The sequence below is a fragment of the Mesoplodon densirostris genome, chromosome 2 (assembly GCF_025265405.1).
Source record: "Mesoplodon densirostris isolate mMesDen1 chromosome 2, mMesDen1 primary haplotype, whole genome shotgun sequence".
NCBI classification, from domain to species: Eukaryota; Metazoa; Chordata; class Mammalia; order Artiodactyla; family Ziphiidae; genus Mesoplodon; species Mesoplodon densirostris.
Window position 1 is genome coordinate 32,138,279 of NC_082662.1, and position 16,174 is coordinate 32,154,452.

Below are 16,174 nucleotides of genomic sequence, written 5' to 3' on the forward strand. Positions count from 1 at the left end.
GGGCCTTGGGCCTGGACAGGGCACAGGTCAAGGAGGCCGTGGTAGGCTTCTGTCCCATGGGGTCCTTTCCACAGGATGAAGCAGAAATTCCTAATTGCCTGCTCTGAGCCCTGCCTTGGGCTGGACCGTGGAGATGAAGAGATGAAGGATGCAGTACCTGCCCTACTGGGTCTTGCAGTCTGGGGTGGAGGTGGGAGGCACACGACCCCAGTGAATTACAGGACAAAGCAGACTGATGAGAGTTCCAAACGCAAGTATGACTAAATACAATGAGGGAAAGTTTGAGGCTCCTGCAGCCTGGGAGCATTTGAGCTAGTTCTTGGGGAGTGAGGACTTTAATTGGAGATGCAAACTCCTGAAAAGAGGAGAGTGCATTTTTCGATGTTGTAGGCAAGGGGCGCCATTGCAAGTTCTTGTGTTGGGGAGTAGAATGTCCAGAGTTGTGTTTTAGGGAGATAGCTCTGGCATCAGGGCAGAGAATGGACAAGACGATGGTACTTTAGATTGTTGGAGTATATCCTGTGAGAGAGGCTGAAGTCCTGGACAAGGAGAGGGGTAGCAGTGAAGACCCAATGGGCTGCCATCATATTGCATGCATGAGCCAAGAGGCCTCTCCCTGGTCTTTGTTCTTCTCACCTCTCAGGCCCTGCCCAGATACTGTGTTCTCAGGCTGCTTCTCCATATCCACTCTTAGAATATCTTCCTCCTTCTCTGAGCTCCAAGGCCCTCTGTTGAGTTGCCCACCACGTGTGAGCTACCCAGTGGCCACAGTAGTCCAGGTTAGAAGCTCTGCAAGGACAAAACCCTGTCCCATAAGTCCCTGTGGCTCTTCCAGTGTAGCCCCCCACCCCACCCCTCACAGGAGAGGGAAAAAATGAGACAGCAAAACTCTGAGCAGAGAAGCATTTCATAGTAATGCTCAAGAAAGATCAGGAGACTTATCATGGCGATCATTTCAAAACGTACACAAATGTCAAATCATTACGTAGCACACCTGAAACTAACAAAATATTGTACATCCACTATACTTCAATTTAAAAAAGGAAAGATCAAGGCTGTTGTGAATTTGCCCAGTAGGGCACTCATTTTCAGCTTGCATCCAATTTGCCAAAGGATCTTATATGACTGGTTAAAATAAGACTTACAAAACCTTCCTGACCCTGCAGTGTGTGCAGGACCTAGAGGCAGTAGATTGAGTGCCCAGAGAGAAAGAGCTGCTGGGCCTCAAAAATAAGAAAGTAATCAGTGAGAAGCAGGGACATTTGCAATCAGCATTGGAAGAAAGCACACCCCTTTCCAAATGATTGGTAGACGGCATGACCATATCATTAATTGTCCAGACAGGTGCAATTTTGAGGGTGTTTAAAGGGCTCCATCTGTAATTATTACATGACAGCAGACTTAAACTGAGATTGTCCCTGAAAGAATAGAACTTGGGGTCACCACAGAGATGAGTACTGCTCCCCCCACCACAACTCCTTATATTTTATAGATGGTGGAACTTCCGCTCTTGGCCTCTCCCCATTCCTCCTCCTACTCCCCAGGATTTAGCTGAATCTGGGTACTTTGTTTTGAAGACTGAGTACAGCTCAGCCCCCTCCAGGTCCTCTCCCTTTTGGAGCAGCTCTGCTTAGGAGCCGGGGTTCTCACCTCCACAGGGTCAACTTAAGGGGCAAGTGTGCACTTGTGGAAAAGGCCTAAACTATCTAGTTGGCCTGTGACTGGATGGAGGGAGAAATATTAGGAGCCTCAGCTGACTGCTGATCTAAACCTTTATCAACCTTAGCAAAGTTCTGTCTGTCTGATTCCAATAACTCCTTCTCAGTTGATTCTATACCCAGAGCAGATAGTGATTCTCACTCTCCCAAACCCAACAGCTGTCCTAAGCAGAGGCTGGGAATTTTCAGAATTAGATAAAGGCCCTCATACAAGAGCAGAGCGTGTCAATGCAGGTCAGTGGGAGTTGGGGACGGTGGAGAACCTATACTAGAGGATCCTTATATGTGAACAACACAAGAAAAAGAAAAATCTGAGCTGAATTTGGCTTTGTGTCTAAATCTGAGTGTGAGTTTTCACCAGCTCCTTTTGGGTGTAGGATATGGAAATTAATTATCCTAACCCCACAACATGTATATATATATGTTTTTTCAAAATAAATTTTATTGAGAAAATTAATTATACAAATAAATAAACCCACTTGAGTTTTGACAAATGAATACACTTGTATAACCACCACACCAATCAATATATAGAACACTTCTATCTCCCCAAAAAGTGCCCTTGTCAATCCTCCAAAATTTCTCTCCCCCAGGCAACTGCTGATGTGATCTCCATCATTATGGATTAATTTTGTCTGTTCTAGAACATCATACACATGGATTCACACAGTATGTTTTCTCTGGTGTCTGATTCATCCATGTTGTAGTATGTATTAGTAGTTCTTATTTTTTTCGTTGCCAAATAGCATTCCATTGAAAGAATTGCCACAGTTTATCCATTTACCTGTTGATGGACATTTGGGTTGTTTCCAGTTTTAAGCTGTATTTGTGTACAAGTCTTTCTGTGGCCATGCATTTTTTTTTGGGGGGGGGGTAAATATCAAGGCATTGCTGTGTCATTAAGTAAGTATATACTTAAATTTTTAAGAAACTACAGAGCTGTTTTCTAAAGGGGTTGTACAATTTTTCACCCTCCATCAGAAACGTATGAGGGTTCTAGTGGACCTATATATTCATTAACATTTAGTATTGTCGGTCTTTTCATTTTAGCCATTGTAGTGAGTCTGAAGCAGCACTTCTTTGACGTTTTAATGTGCATTTCCTTGGTGATTAATGATGTTGAGCACCTTTTCATGTGTTTATTGGCCATATGTATATCTCCTTTTGCAAAATGTCTAATAAAATATTTTACTCATTTAAAAATATTATATATATGGTAGTTAAGTTTATTTGTTAAATTGACTGGCCTAAGGGATGCCCAGATAGCTAGTAAACATTATTTCTGGGTGTGTCTGTGAGGGTGTTTCTGGAAGAGATTAGTAGTATCTGAGTCAGTAGACTGAGTAAAGAGATCTGCTCTCATCAATGTGGGTGGGTATCATTCAATCCATTGTAGGGGTGGGGAACAAAGGGAATAAAAAGGTGAAAGAAGGGTGAACACTTTCTCTTCTTGAGCTGGGACTCTACTTTCTCCTGCTCTCAGACGTTAGAGCTCTGCATTCTTGGGCCTTTGGACTGTGAGACATGAACCAGCAGCCCCCTGGTTTTCAGGCCTTTGGATTTGAGCTGAGTTATACCACTAGTTTTCCTGATTGTCCAGCTTGCAGATGGCAGACTGTGGAACTTCTTGTCCTCCATACTTGTTTGAGCCAATTCCTATAATAAATCTCATATATATATATATATCTTATTGGTTCTGTTTCTCTGGAGAACCCTAATTAATACTATATATAAAGCAAAGGACAAAGTACTTTTTGTGTTCTGTTTTATAGTTTATAGTTTTATATTTAGGCCTATAATCCATTCAAACTAATTTCTTTGGTATGGTGTGAGGGAGGGGTCAAAGTTATTTCATTTTTTTTCCCATAAGAATACCTAGTTGTTCCATCACCATTTGTTGAAAGACTACCCTTTTCCCCATTGAATCACCTTGACATTTTTGTTAAAAATCAACTGAATATATATGTATAGATCTATTTCTTGATTTTATTCTGTCCCATTGACTTATCTATATATCTTTATGTGAATAACACATTGCCTTGATCACTATAGCTTTATAATGAGTCTTGAAATCAGGTAGTATAAGTCCTCCAACTTTAGAATGCCAGGCTATATATCATTTGTGATTGTTAGAAATAAATGTACTTGAATTAAATGTATAATAAATTGTATACATTATCCTTTCCTAGTATGGGTTGTTCAATTATTCTGTCAACAATGTGGTCTTCTGAGAACGCTGAGTTAAAGTACTCATTTGGATTTGGCAATAAATAAAGATCCAGGCTGGTGATGTCTCCTGCTATAACAGTCATGATTCTGGTTGCAAACTAGACAACCAGCCTCCCTTACAGGAGGTTGCTTTTTAGCAAGGTGGATTTCTGGCTGGGTTTGTTCCACCTCACTAGCACATCTAAGGGCATCAGCACATCTGTTGGCTGGTTTTTCCAGCAGTGATATGGTGGAATGAATACTGGAGTAGTTGGCTACAGAGCGTCCCTCTCTGGCAATCACCACAGTGTCGCTTGGGACTTTCGCAAATGGCTTGAACAGGCCTAAATCAGTGAGTTGTCTTCAGGGCACACAACAGTCCTGGCTCCTGGGTGGGTCCAAACCCCCAGTAGATCTACTGATTCCTAGCCAGGAGCTACCCTCAGATGGGGTCTGCCGGCTACTTGGGCACTGAATACACAATAAATCCTCATCAGAGCCTGAAGTTGAGTCAGGCATTACCTGGAGACACATACAGTATCATTCCATTCCCATGGGACTGCTTTCCTAAACTAAAATTTGATTCTAATCCTCCCATCCTGCTTGTTTCCCTGCAGCTGGTGTGTTTAGCATAGCCTTCAATGTGGACTGCAGTGTATAGTTGAAATCAGAAGATCTGGGTCCAAGTTATGGCTCTGACACCTACTAATAGAGTGACCTTGGGCAAAGCCTCCCACATTTTGGAGTCTAGTTCTTCCTGTATGGAATAGAGACTTTAACATCTTCCTCATAGGGCTACTGTATGCATATAGAAGTGTTTTACCAATATAAACCACAGTATGTGCTTGGTGGAGTTCAGGAGTCCATGGAAAGGTTCATCAATACTGTTATTTCTCCTTTTAGCCAAAATATAGCTACAGAGGCATGAAGAATGTCAATGGTTCCTATAGGAGAAAAGATGTGTGTATTAGTTTCCTATGGCTGCTGTAACAAATGACTTCAACTTGGTGACGTAAAGCAACAAAAATTTATTCTCTCACAGTTCTGGAGGCCCGAAGTCTGAAATCAGTTTCCCTGGGATGAAATCAAGGTGTTGGCAGGACTGCACTTGCTTTGGAGGTTCCAGGGGAGAATCTGTGCTTTGCCTCTTCTAGCTTCTGGTGGCCACTAGCAATCCTTGTGCTGTGGTTGTATCACTCCAGTCTCTGCCTCCATCTTCCCATTGCCTTCTCTTCTGTCTACTTTTCCTCTTCCTTTCTCTTATAAGGACACCTGTGAGGGCATGCATTAACCCATCTGGTTAATCCAGCATAATCCCCTCATCTCAAGGTCCTTAACCCCAGTTGCAAAACTTTACCATACAGGTAATATTCACAGGTTCCAGAAATTAGGATCTGCTATATCATGGGGCCATGATGTATCCCACTACAGTGTGTATGTCTGTGTGTGAGTGTGCGTGTGTGTGTGTGTGTTGGTGGGTGTAATATGAAACAGGAAAGAAAAGCACATCCTCTCTCCCATTGATACCAGTCACCTTCCAAACAAAACATCCTAATAATTTGGTCTAAATGATTTTCATGAAAGCTTGCTCAAAGTTTTTCCCAAACTTCCTAGTAGAAGAATAACCCTCTTATAGATTCATAGAATATAAGAGCTACCAGGGCTTTTATGATTCACTTGGGCTAGGGTCAGCTAACTACAGCCCAGGGACCACATTTGGTCCCTGCCAGTTTCTGAGTTGTGTCTCTCACTTTATGACAAAGAACACATGGCCACAAAGCTTAAAAAACTTACTATCTGGTCCTTTACAGAAAAAAAAAAAATGTGCTGGCTCTTGGCCTAGATCAATGCCTCCACCATGCAGATAGGGGACCAGAGGCCAAGAGGGCAGGTGACTCGCCCAAGCTCCCCCGGGGCTTGCGGGCAGACTCCAGACTTACAAGTCTAGTGCTCTTACCCAAGAGAACTTCCTTGGGCATGCAGGTGGGTGGAACCCAGTGCCCCAGAAGTCAAGTTCAGGCAGGTCTCAGCCCTGCTTTAGCAGGGCCACCCCCAGCTCCTGGAGAGTTTCACTCAGATACTGGATACCTTCTCAGTGAGTATCCCTAACATAGTGTCTAGCAAATAAATGAATGGAAAATGGAGTGAATAAATGATGTGGTCAAGGTGTTTGAGGGTCCTAAGCTGGCATAGTGCTTCCCAGGCCTAGAAAACACTGGAAGCCGCAGGCCAGGGCAGCAAGAAGGATCCCAGAGACCTAACTCAGCATTCAGACCTCTGGCCTGAGGCCAGTCTGGGGTTTATCCCCAAACTGGGCACCTCCTAAGAGGCCACAGGAAAATTGGAGAGTTTGCAGAAGCAGTTAAGCTGGTGAAGCCCACCAGAGATTCTCAGAGAGGTGGAGAGGGACCGTGGAGCCTTTAATGATGACTAATTTGCAGCTTATTAATGCGGTGGTAATTAAGAATATTCATTTTATTAAAAGCCGTTTATTGTAATAGTGCATGCAAATCTGGAGACTGGCATTGTGCTTGTGTACCAATCGACATAGGTCTATTGTGGCTCTGTGGATGGCAGGTTGCTGCGTCACTAATTGTTAAGAGTTTAGGGTCTAATTTTAAACCCTTTTAATTCCATTTGAAATAATTGCCCTAATGAAATTCAAAGTACTCAGAGGCAGCCCTGGAAAAGGTGGATGGTGCCCCCGCTCCTGCTCCCAGGGAATCAGGCTTTGAGAGCTGTGGCAGGAGCTGTACTTGTCTTGGGGCTAGGCTGGCTGCTTTCTTTTCCCCTAAAGAGCAGACACCCCAGTCCCCTGAGAGCTTGACTGCTGTCCGCAATGCTGACCACTCCTGAGGCTCGGGAAGGGCAGGCCCCGGGTGGAGAGGGCTTGCAGGAGGAGGAAGCTGTCTGGAAAAAGTCATTTCTGTAAGCCACACAGGGGTAGGATCTGCAGAGAGGAGGGGGAGCCCCCACCCAGAGACAGTGTCCCCATCCAAGTTCCCATGGCATCCAGGACTCACTAGAACATGCCTCAGAGCAGCTGAACCCAGGAATCATCTTCAATAGGACAAAACCCTTACTGAGGGCTTCCTGTGTGCCAGGCACTCCGCAGGCACTTTACATGTATTAATTCATCTAATCCTCACAAGCATTCTTGGGAGTGGGTTACATTTTTTTTTTCCCCATTGTACCAATGAGACCACTGACACTGGGAGAAGATCAGTATCTCTTCAAAAGTTAAACAGGTTAGGTGACAGAGGCAGACTTGAACCGAAGCTTTTCCATCTGTCTCCTCAGAGGCTGTCTGTCTAGTTTACATCTTAACAGAGGTGGATCTGGAACCCGCTTTGGGTAACTCAAGTGCAATTCTTGTTCCTCTACACCAGTGGCAAGAGATCAGGGGAAGGACATATCAGAGAAAGGGAACAGCATGGACAAAGGCTCAGAAGCTTGAAAGTCCAAGACATCTGGCAGACAGACCCTAAGATGATCTCTATAATCTCTGCCTTCTAAGGGTGTTCATGCCCTGAGTTTGGTTGAGAGCTGCGACTTTCAACCAATAGATTATGGCAAAGGTGATAGGATGCCATTCTCATGATTACATGACATTTATAAGACCCCATATGTCTAGCTGTCTTGCTTTCTCTCTTCTGCTGGCTTTGAAGAAGCAAGCACCCATGTTGTGAATTGCCTGTGGAGGGACCCATGTGGCAAAGAGCTGCAGGGGGCTTGTTGGAGCTGAGGGCCACAGTCCTTCAGTTTCAAGGAACTGAAGTCTGCCGACAACCTTAGTGAGCCTCAAAGTGGACCCTTCCCCTGCCAAACTTCAAGATGAGAACACAACAACACCTTGGTTGCAACCTGGTCATATTCGGAAGCAGAAAACCTGGCTAAACCATGCCTGGACTCTTGACCTGTAGAAACTGTGAGAGAATACGTGTAGGTTATCTTAAGCTGCTAGCGTTGTGGTAATTTGTTACTGACCAATAAAAATAAATGCAACATGTAAAAAGAATGGTAGGAAAAGCAGGGTGGCTAGGATAGTTTTCAATCTTTTTGCTCATATGGCACACTTTCCATCAGAAACAGTGGGCACCGATAGCAATGCAGAAAATTAGCTGCAAAAAGGAGACAGGACCGTCCACACGAAGGGCCTTTTGGATCATGTTGAGAAGCTTGGTTTTTCTCCTGTAGGATATAGGTGGAGTTTTAAGAGAGGGTGACAAAGTCAGATCTGCATTAGGAAAAGATCACTCTGGTGGCCAGAGGCTAGGATGGATTAGAGCCACTGGAGCCTAGGAGACAGGGAGACCTAGAAGGCTATTGCAGTTCAGGCAAGAGATGATAAGAGCTCGAACCAAGGGAGAAGCAGGGAAGATAGAGTGGATTTGTGATTTGGAGGCAGAACATCCAGTGACATAACATTACTTCTGCTCTTCAAGATCTTTAAGAAAGGAAATATTCTAACTGACACTTCCCTTATGTCCAAAACTCTAACAAAGCTGATTCATTAACTTGGTTTCACTATCGCCTTATTAATGATATCGCTATAAACAGGTTCTGTATTTTGGGGTGTCCTTCCTTACCTAAGCACACTGCATGGTAGTCTTGCTTTCTTGGGGACAGCTATGACTCTTTTCATTTTACAGAGCCTCAGAGAATGGCTGCAGTGAAATCACTTCCATAGAGTCTTTCTGGTTAAATGTCATTTACCAGATCATCTGTCACCACCTAAAGGATTTAGTTTTTTCTCCTCTTCTGCAGAGAACTTACTTGAACCTTAACAAGATCTTGCAGAATGAATGGTAAGTACAAAGATAGACGTCTTGACCCTTTACCACCTACTCTTTCTTTCAGTATTATTGACACTAGGCATAGGAGTACCAGAGTTAAATGAGAAATAGCCTTACCCTCAAGGCATTCACAATCTATTGAGAAAGACAGATGTGTAAAGCAAAAATTACAGCAAAAGATTCCTACACCAGGGGCATGCACTGAATAGTCTGGGATTCAAAAAGAACGGATTGATACATCACTCAAGTTGAGGAATTTTCCAAGCAGAAAGTTCAGCAAATGCACATGAGTAAGGGCATGAAAAGACACAACACCCCTGGAAATGAACGTAGCACAGGATTGAAGGGAAGGAGGGTAGGAGAGTTAGGGAACCTGAGGCTGGAGAAGTCACAGTGTCCAGATCATATAGGGCTTCATGTGTCCAAGAGGCTTGGACTGTAGTTTGAGTCAGATGTCGCCTGCTAAAGGAGAGTAAGCAGGGAAGGGACATGGTCAGAGCTTCATCCTAGAAAGTTGACTCTTGCACACTGTGATCTTACCTTACAAATCGGGTGTTCCTTTGGCTTCTTTATCTCAATGAATGAAGCCAAAAGCTGAGAGTAATCCAAGACACACCTTCTTCCTCTAATCACCAAGGCCCATCTATATTACCTCCTCAATATCTCATGACATTGCTCATTTCTTTTCAACTCCTCTGCCACTGCTGTATTCCAAGGGCCATCATCTCCAACCTTGTCTACAGAATAGCCTCCTGACTATTCCCCCAGAATTTCACACTTTCCTCAAATCCATTCTCCATAACAATTCTTTTTTTTTAAGCTAAAATTTACCTACAGTGAACTGCACAGATTCTAAATGCATAATTTGATGATTTTTGACAAATGTATATACCCATGTAACCACCACCCCAGTAAAGATATAGGACATATCCATCACTAACAAGTTCCCACATTTTTCCCATCTGGTCAATCTCTATCCACCATAGTCAACCATTGCTCTGATTTCTATTAACCAGAGATTAATTTATCAGGATTCTTTTGCTCAATGTGTTTTTGAGATTCATCCATGCTGTAATATGTATCAGTAGTTCAATCTTGTTCATTGTTTGGTATCATTCAATTGTGGAACTATACCATAATTTATTTATCAATTTACACGTTAATGGATATTTGGGTTATTTCTAGTTTGGGGGCTATTATGAATAATGCTGCTAAGAATATTCATATATGGGTCTTTTAGAAGACACACGTCTTCATTTCTCCAGGGTAACTACCGATGAGTGTAATATCTGGATTATATGGTAAGTATACATTTAACTACTACCAAACAGTTCTCCATTTCATACTCTGACTAGCAATTCCAGTGTCTCCACATCCTTGTCAACACTTAGTATTTTCTATCTTTTTAGTTCTAGCCATTTAGTGTGTGTAAAGCATCACACTGCAAATTTAGACCATTTTCCTAGTGACTAAGATATTGAGCAACTTTTCATGTTCTTATACGCATTCATATATATTGTTTGGTGAGTTGTATGTTCAACTTTTTTGCCCATTTTTATTGGATGGTTTGTCTTTTTTTTATTGACTTCTAGGACTTCTTTATAGAGCTACAGAGACATGTATAGAGAATGTTTTCTCCCAGTCTGTGGCTTATTTTTAATTTTAGTAATGGCAGAGCAGTGTTGAAATTTTGATGAAGTCTCAGGTATCAATTATTTTATGATTATTACTTCTTATATGCTAAAAAAATATTTGCCTACCCTAACATGACAAAGATTGTCTTCTAAACACTTTAGTGTTTTAGCGATTACATTTAGGTCTATTATCCATTCTAATTAATTTTTGTGTATGGTGGAGGTATATTTTTGTCATGTTTTTTCCATGAGGGAGTTTTCTGTGAGCTGAATGGGTGCTGAATTTCTCAAATGATTTTTCTGCAACTATTAAGATTATTTTTCTCCTTTTATTTTTGTAATGTGGTGAATTACATTAATTTTCAAATGTTAAATTAGCCTTTCATTCCTGGGCTATCATATAACCTCCCTTTTCTGTATTTCTAGATTCACTTTATTAATTTTTTTATTCAGGATTTTTACACCCATGTTCATGAAAAATGTTGTCATATGGCTTTCTTGTAATATCATTGTCTAGTTGTGGTATCAGGGTTATGCTGGCTTTTTGAATGAGTTGAGAATTGTTTCATCCTCTATTTTTCTAAAGAATTTGTGTAAAACTGATATTATTTATTCCTTAAATGTTTAATTGAACTCACCAGGGAAATCATCTGGGTCTAGAGTTTTCTTTATGGGAAGTTTTTAAAAATTATACATTCAAATTATTCAATAAAAAGACCTATTCCAATCATCTATTTCTTCTTGTGTCAATTTTGATAAGTTGTGTTTGTATGTGTATTTTTAAGGAATTTGTCCATTTAATCTAAGTTGTCAGATTTATTGGCAAAATATTGTCTAGTTTTCTTTTACTATCTGTAGTACCTATGATGCTTTCATTATCTGTGATGCTTTTATTCCTGATATTATGTCTTCTCTCTCTCTCTTTCTCTCCCTCTAGCTCTTGCTCTCTCAATTTCTCTTTCTTTCTGTTTTTGATCAGTCTTGCTAGTAAATTTTTTTTTTTAAATGCAGTGCACGGCGTGTGGGATCTTAGTTCCCTGAACTGGGGATTGAACCTGTGCTCCCTGCAGTGGAAGTGCAGAGTCTCAACCACTGGACCACCAGGGAAGTCCAGGAATTTTTGAATTTTATTAATCTTTCCAAAGAGAGAAATTTGACTTTGCTAATTTTCTCTTTTTTGCTTTTTTTCTATTACATTTCTTTCCACTCTTTACTATTTCCTTCCTTTCCTTTCTTTCATTTATTTTTTTTCCTTTTTCTAGTTTCTTAAGGCAGAAACTTAGATTATTTATTGAAAAATCTCTCTTCTTTTACAAAATAAACATTTAAGTACACATGAATACACACATAAATTTCCTTCTGAGCACTGCTTTGACTATATCCCACAGGTTTTTACATGTTGATTTTTATTGTCATTCAGTTAAAAATATTTTACAATTTACTTTACAATTTCTTCTTTGATGCATTGGTTATTTAGAAGTGTATTGTTTAATTGCCAATTATTTAGAGCTTTTCCAGATCTTAACTTTATTGAGTTTTAACCTAGTCACAGAGGTCTTTCAGACCTGACATGAACAGGAACCAAGACACCATCGCTGGCTTTCAGGAGAAGAAGGAGCCACTTGACCAGGAAGGGGGCAGCCTCTACAAGCTGAGGACAGTCCTCAACAGCCAGCCAGCCAGGAACTGGGGTCACAGTCCTAAAAGGACAAGAAACAAAATTCTGCCAACAACCAGAATGAGCTTGGAATCAGAATCTCCCCTCAAGCCTCCAGAAAGGAACACACCTGCGAAGACATTGATTTTTTGCCCAGGAAGACCTGTGTCAGACTTCTGACCTACAGAAATGTAAGATCATAAACAAGGAGTGCTTGGAGCCACTAAATTTGTGGTGTATTTGGTTATAGCTGCAGCAAGAAACAGGTGCAGTGGTGTGAAAGGAGCCTGTGTCACTGGGGCAGAATTTAGGTAGATGTGGAAAAAAAGAGTCTGTTTTTAATGGAAATATACTGAAGGCAGAGAAAATGAGTTACACAGGGATGTGCACTCTTCACAGAAAGCTCATTGGTAGATACCCTTGGCGACACTCTCAGGCTTCAAGAAAGACGAAGAGGTATAACCATCCTAGAATCCAGCTCTCCAGTTTATCACTGTGAGCTTGGGTCAAGTATTCTGCAGACAATAAGAACCAAAGGAAACACACCACATTATTTTGAGTAAAACCCATGAAGAGGAGGAACATGTCCAATCCAGTAATGGATAAAGAGAAGAAAATAAAATGAAAACAAACCATTGGAAAGATTCTTCTGTGGGATGGGCAGTGAGGGATGGATGAAAGGGAAACCATGTACTTCTGATGACAGTGTGCGTTTTAACAACTTTAAAAAAATGTTGTCTTTACATATTAGGTTGAAAATGTATTGATATTTAACTTAAGTCCACGGTTGTCAGAGAACACACCCTCTAAGTTTTCAATCTTCTGTAATTTATTGGAACATATTTTATGGTCCAGTATATGGCTTATCTTGGTGAACATTCCATGTGCACTTGAAAAGAATGTATATTCTGCAGGTGTTGGGTAGAGTGTTCCAGAAATGTGCATTAGGTAAAGTTGGTTGATAGTGTTGTTCAAATTTTCTATAGCCTTACAGATTTTTTTTGTCTAGTCATTCTATTAATTATTGAGAGAGAAACTATTCTAGCCAACGTTTGTTTCATTGCTTCTGAAGATCCATGAATAGATGTATACACATTTAGGATACTCATGTCTTTCTAATGAATTAACCCTTTTATCATTATGAAATATCCCTCTTTATCTCTGATAATACTCCTTACCTTGAAGTCTAATTTGTCTGATATTAATACAGTCACAACAGCTTTCTTATGCTCACTGTTTGCATAAGAAAGAGCCTGGTCTATCTTTCTCCATCGTTTTCCTTTCAACCTATCCTGCTCTTTACATTGAAAATGCATTTTGTGTGTGTGTGTGGACAGAAAATATTTGGATTTCGCATTTTTATCCACTTTGATAATCACTGGACTTCAGGTTTTTTAAAGCTCTACAATGAGAGGCTTCAACCAGCTGATTGGAGAGTTGCCTTTCAGCTCCTGCCTCTGTGGCTTTGATCAATGGTGTAAGATACCCCAAGGCTCTTCCTTAGATAAGGAACTTGCTTGTCGCCTAGCTTGCCATGATTTGAAGCCAGGACTCAAGGTGGAACCATCCAACGGCAGGGTTCTGGGGTGGGGTTTGTGGTGTTGATTAGTACAAGTGTGTAAAAGAACAGATCAACCTTTGACGATCTTCTGCACGTCTTATGTCCTGTTTTCATAATGTTTCTTCTCATCATAGTCATATTCCCTTAATTTTATCTTGGGCAGCACATCCCCTTAACTATAATTTTCTTGTGGTTGAAAAGAGGCTACTTTGGAGAATATATTCAATAATATATTCTCAAAGAATATATTCTTTGGAGAATATATTCAATTATTCATATAATTCAATGATTTCTCCTCTCTCTCCTCTTTTGCTTTTAGTTCTTCCAAAGCCCAGAGAATTGCTTTGAATAACCTACTGGAGGATTTCTTTTAAGGAAAGGATTTCCAGGAAAGAGAAAAGAAAGCAGGAGGAAGAAACTAGAATGTTGTAGGGGGGCTGCCATGCTTTATAGATCTGTATTATGAAATCCGTACAATAACCTTAGGAGGTGGTGCTTTTATTGTTCCCATTTTACAGGCAAGGAAACCGAGCTTAGAGGGGATATGTAACATGCCAAAGTCACTGTCGTTAGCACTACAGTGCAGTATGTCTACACCAGGGAGCGGACATGTGATTTAAGGAAAGCAGACCCCATCCCAGCTCTATGGACATAGATCCTCATTAGTCTAACAACCCACCCAAGGGTGGCCTTTTCCTGGAGTCAATTATTGCTCCAGGGGTGGACTAGTAAACTAATCGGCTCAGTCACACTGAAGGGAAAAATTTGTATCCCATGTTAGGGAGAGAGGCTCACTCCCTCTTCTGTTAGATGAGAACCAGGGAACTTAAATTCCTTGCCAGGGGAGCGGAGGACCAGCATTAGGTTAAAGCAGAGTGAAGAGAGAAAATAGACCTGGATTTTTGATGATATTGGTCCATCAATCAAATACATGTTTGTATTGTTTAAACCAGTTTCAATGGCATTTGATGTTTCTTGAAGTTAAAGGCATCCTAACTGGAAACGTCACAGAACAAGTAAGATGCAGACCCGGGGTTCAAAGCTGAATGTGTCCAGCTCTGGATCTAATGCTCCAACCACTCGGCTTGACACCTCCTCCCTTCCAGCTGGAGCTGGTGACCCTTGTCATACAGATGAGAAAGCTGAAGTGTAAATAGGGGAAGTAATTTGTCCAGGGTCACAGAGCCAGCAAGTGGCTTACCCTGGCTGAGAACCCATGTTTATCTGACTGCAAAGCCCACATTCTCCGCACGCCTCCGGAGGCTTCCCATACTTCTGGCTGCCACCCTTCCTGTACCTTTGACTCCAAACAGAGGCCTCTCCGTCACCAAATAATGTGATCAAATCAAACCTTCTTTCCATACAATTAGAAAACATAACAGGTTAGAGCAAAAAATGCAAAAACCTCCAAAGCCGCTCAAAGCTAATTAATTTCTATTACTAGTGAGAGAAGAACCACTTAACATGTCTTTTCTTATTCAAATTACCATTGACGGCACCTGCTTTTTTATTCTTGGGAAATCCTGCTACAATGCGGGTAAATTATGTAAGACTGTAGAATTTATGAAGATAAGGCAATTAGCATTACAAAACCGAGTCCGGGTTACAATTTCTGGGGAACAGAAAGAGTTATGATGCTCCCTTAAATGGCCCGGTGAAGTCTCGCAGATTGAGTTAATCCTTGTGGTCGTCAGGAAAATTGAAGGCTAAATGGCACCATGATGGTGGGTAATTAATTGTCTGGGCCCTTTGGTGATGGGGCCGTCTGTGTTGAGGAGGAGGAGGCCAGCTCTGGAAGGAAAAGGGACAGAACAGGGTTTCTGGCGTTGGAAGGCAGGGAGGGGAAGAAAAACTTTCTTCTGAGGTTCCTGGTCATTTGGGTCAAGCAAGGTTCAGCACCATGGGGTCACCCTCCCTTACATTTTTCCAAAACCTCTGTCCTGCACTGTAGCCCCAACCCCCCAGCACAGCTGCCATGGCTGGGGAGGCAGCTGCCATGAGCAGGTGCTTCCTTGGAGTGTTTAGATGCTGCTTAGATTCTGCATCTGAGCTGGGACGACTCTTAGAAACACCCTGGATTACCAGGGGTACTTGACTTAATAGCCACCAATAGGAGAGTAGAGTAGATGGGTGGTGTAGGTCCCCAGAAACTGTTTGCAAAATTTAGTTTGTGTGTGTGTGTGTGTGTGTGTGTGTGTATGTGTGTGTGTTCTTTTCTGCAGAAGGGTCTGCAGCTTTCATTAATTCTGAGCAAGTTGGAGGTTGCCTCTATCCCTGGCCAAGTTGGAATCCAAATTATGTATAATAGCTGGAGAGGCAGAGAGAGTTGAGGGCTTTCCCACCATCCACCTAGCAGCCTAGCATCTGCCTCTTCCTGGTTTCCCACTGCTAGGCCTCCTCAGCACCCACTATTTCCAGGCTCAGGACTCAGGCTGCAGCACCTGCCTTCCGGGCCTCTCGCTTGAATGTCAGATGCCTCCCATCCAGCCAGCCCTGGTAGCTGGGTCAGCTTCCTAAGCAGGTCATTGTTTCCTTTGGGAGGATGCAACCCTGCCTGGGGGTGTACTTGCAAAGTCTGGCAAGCAGTGCTTAGGCTGGAT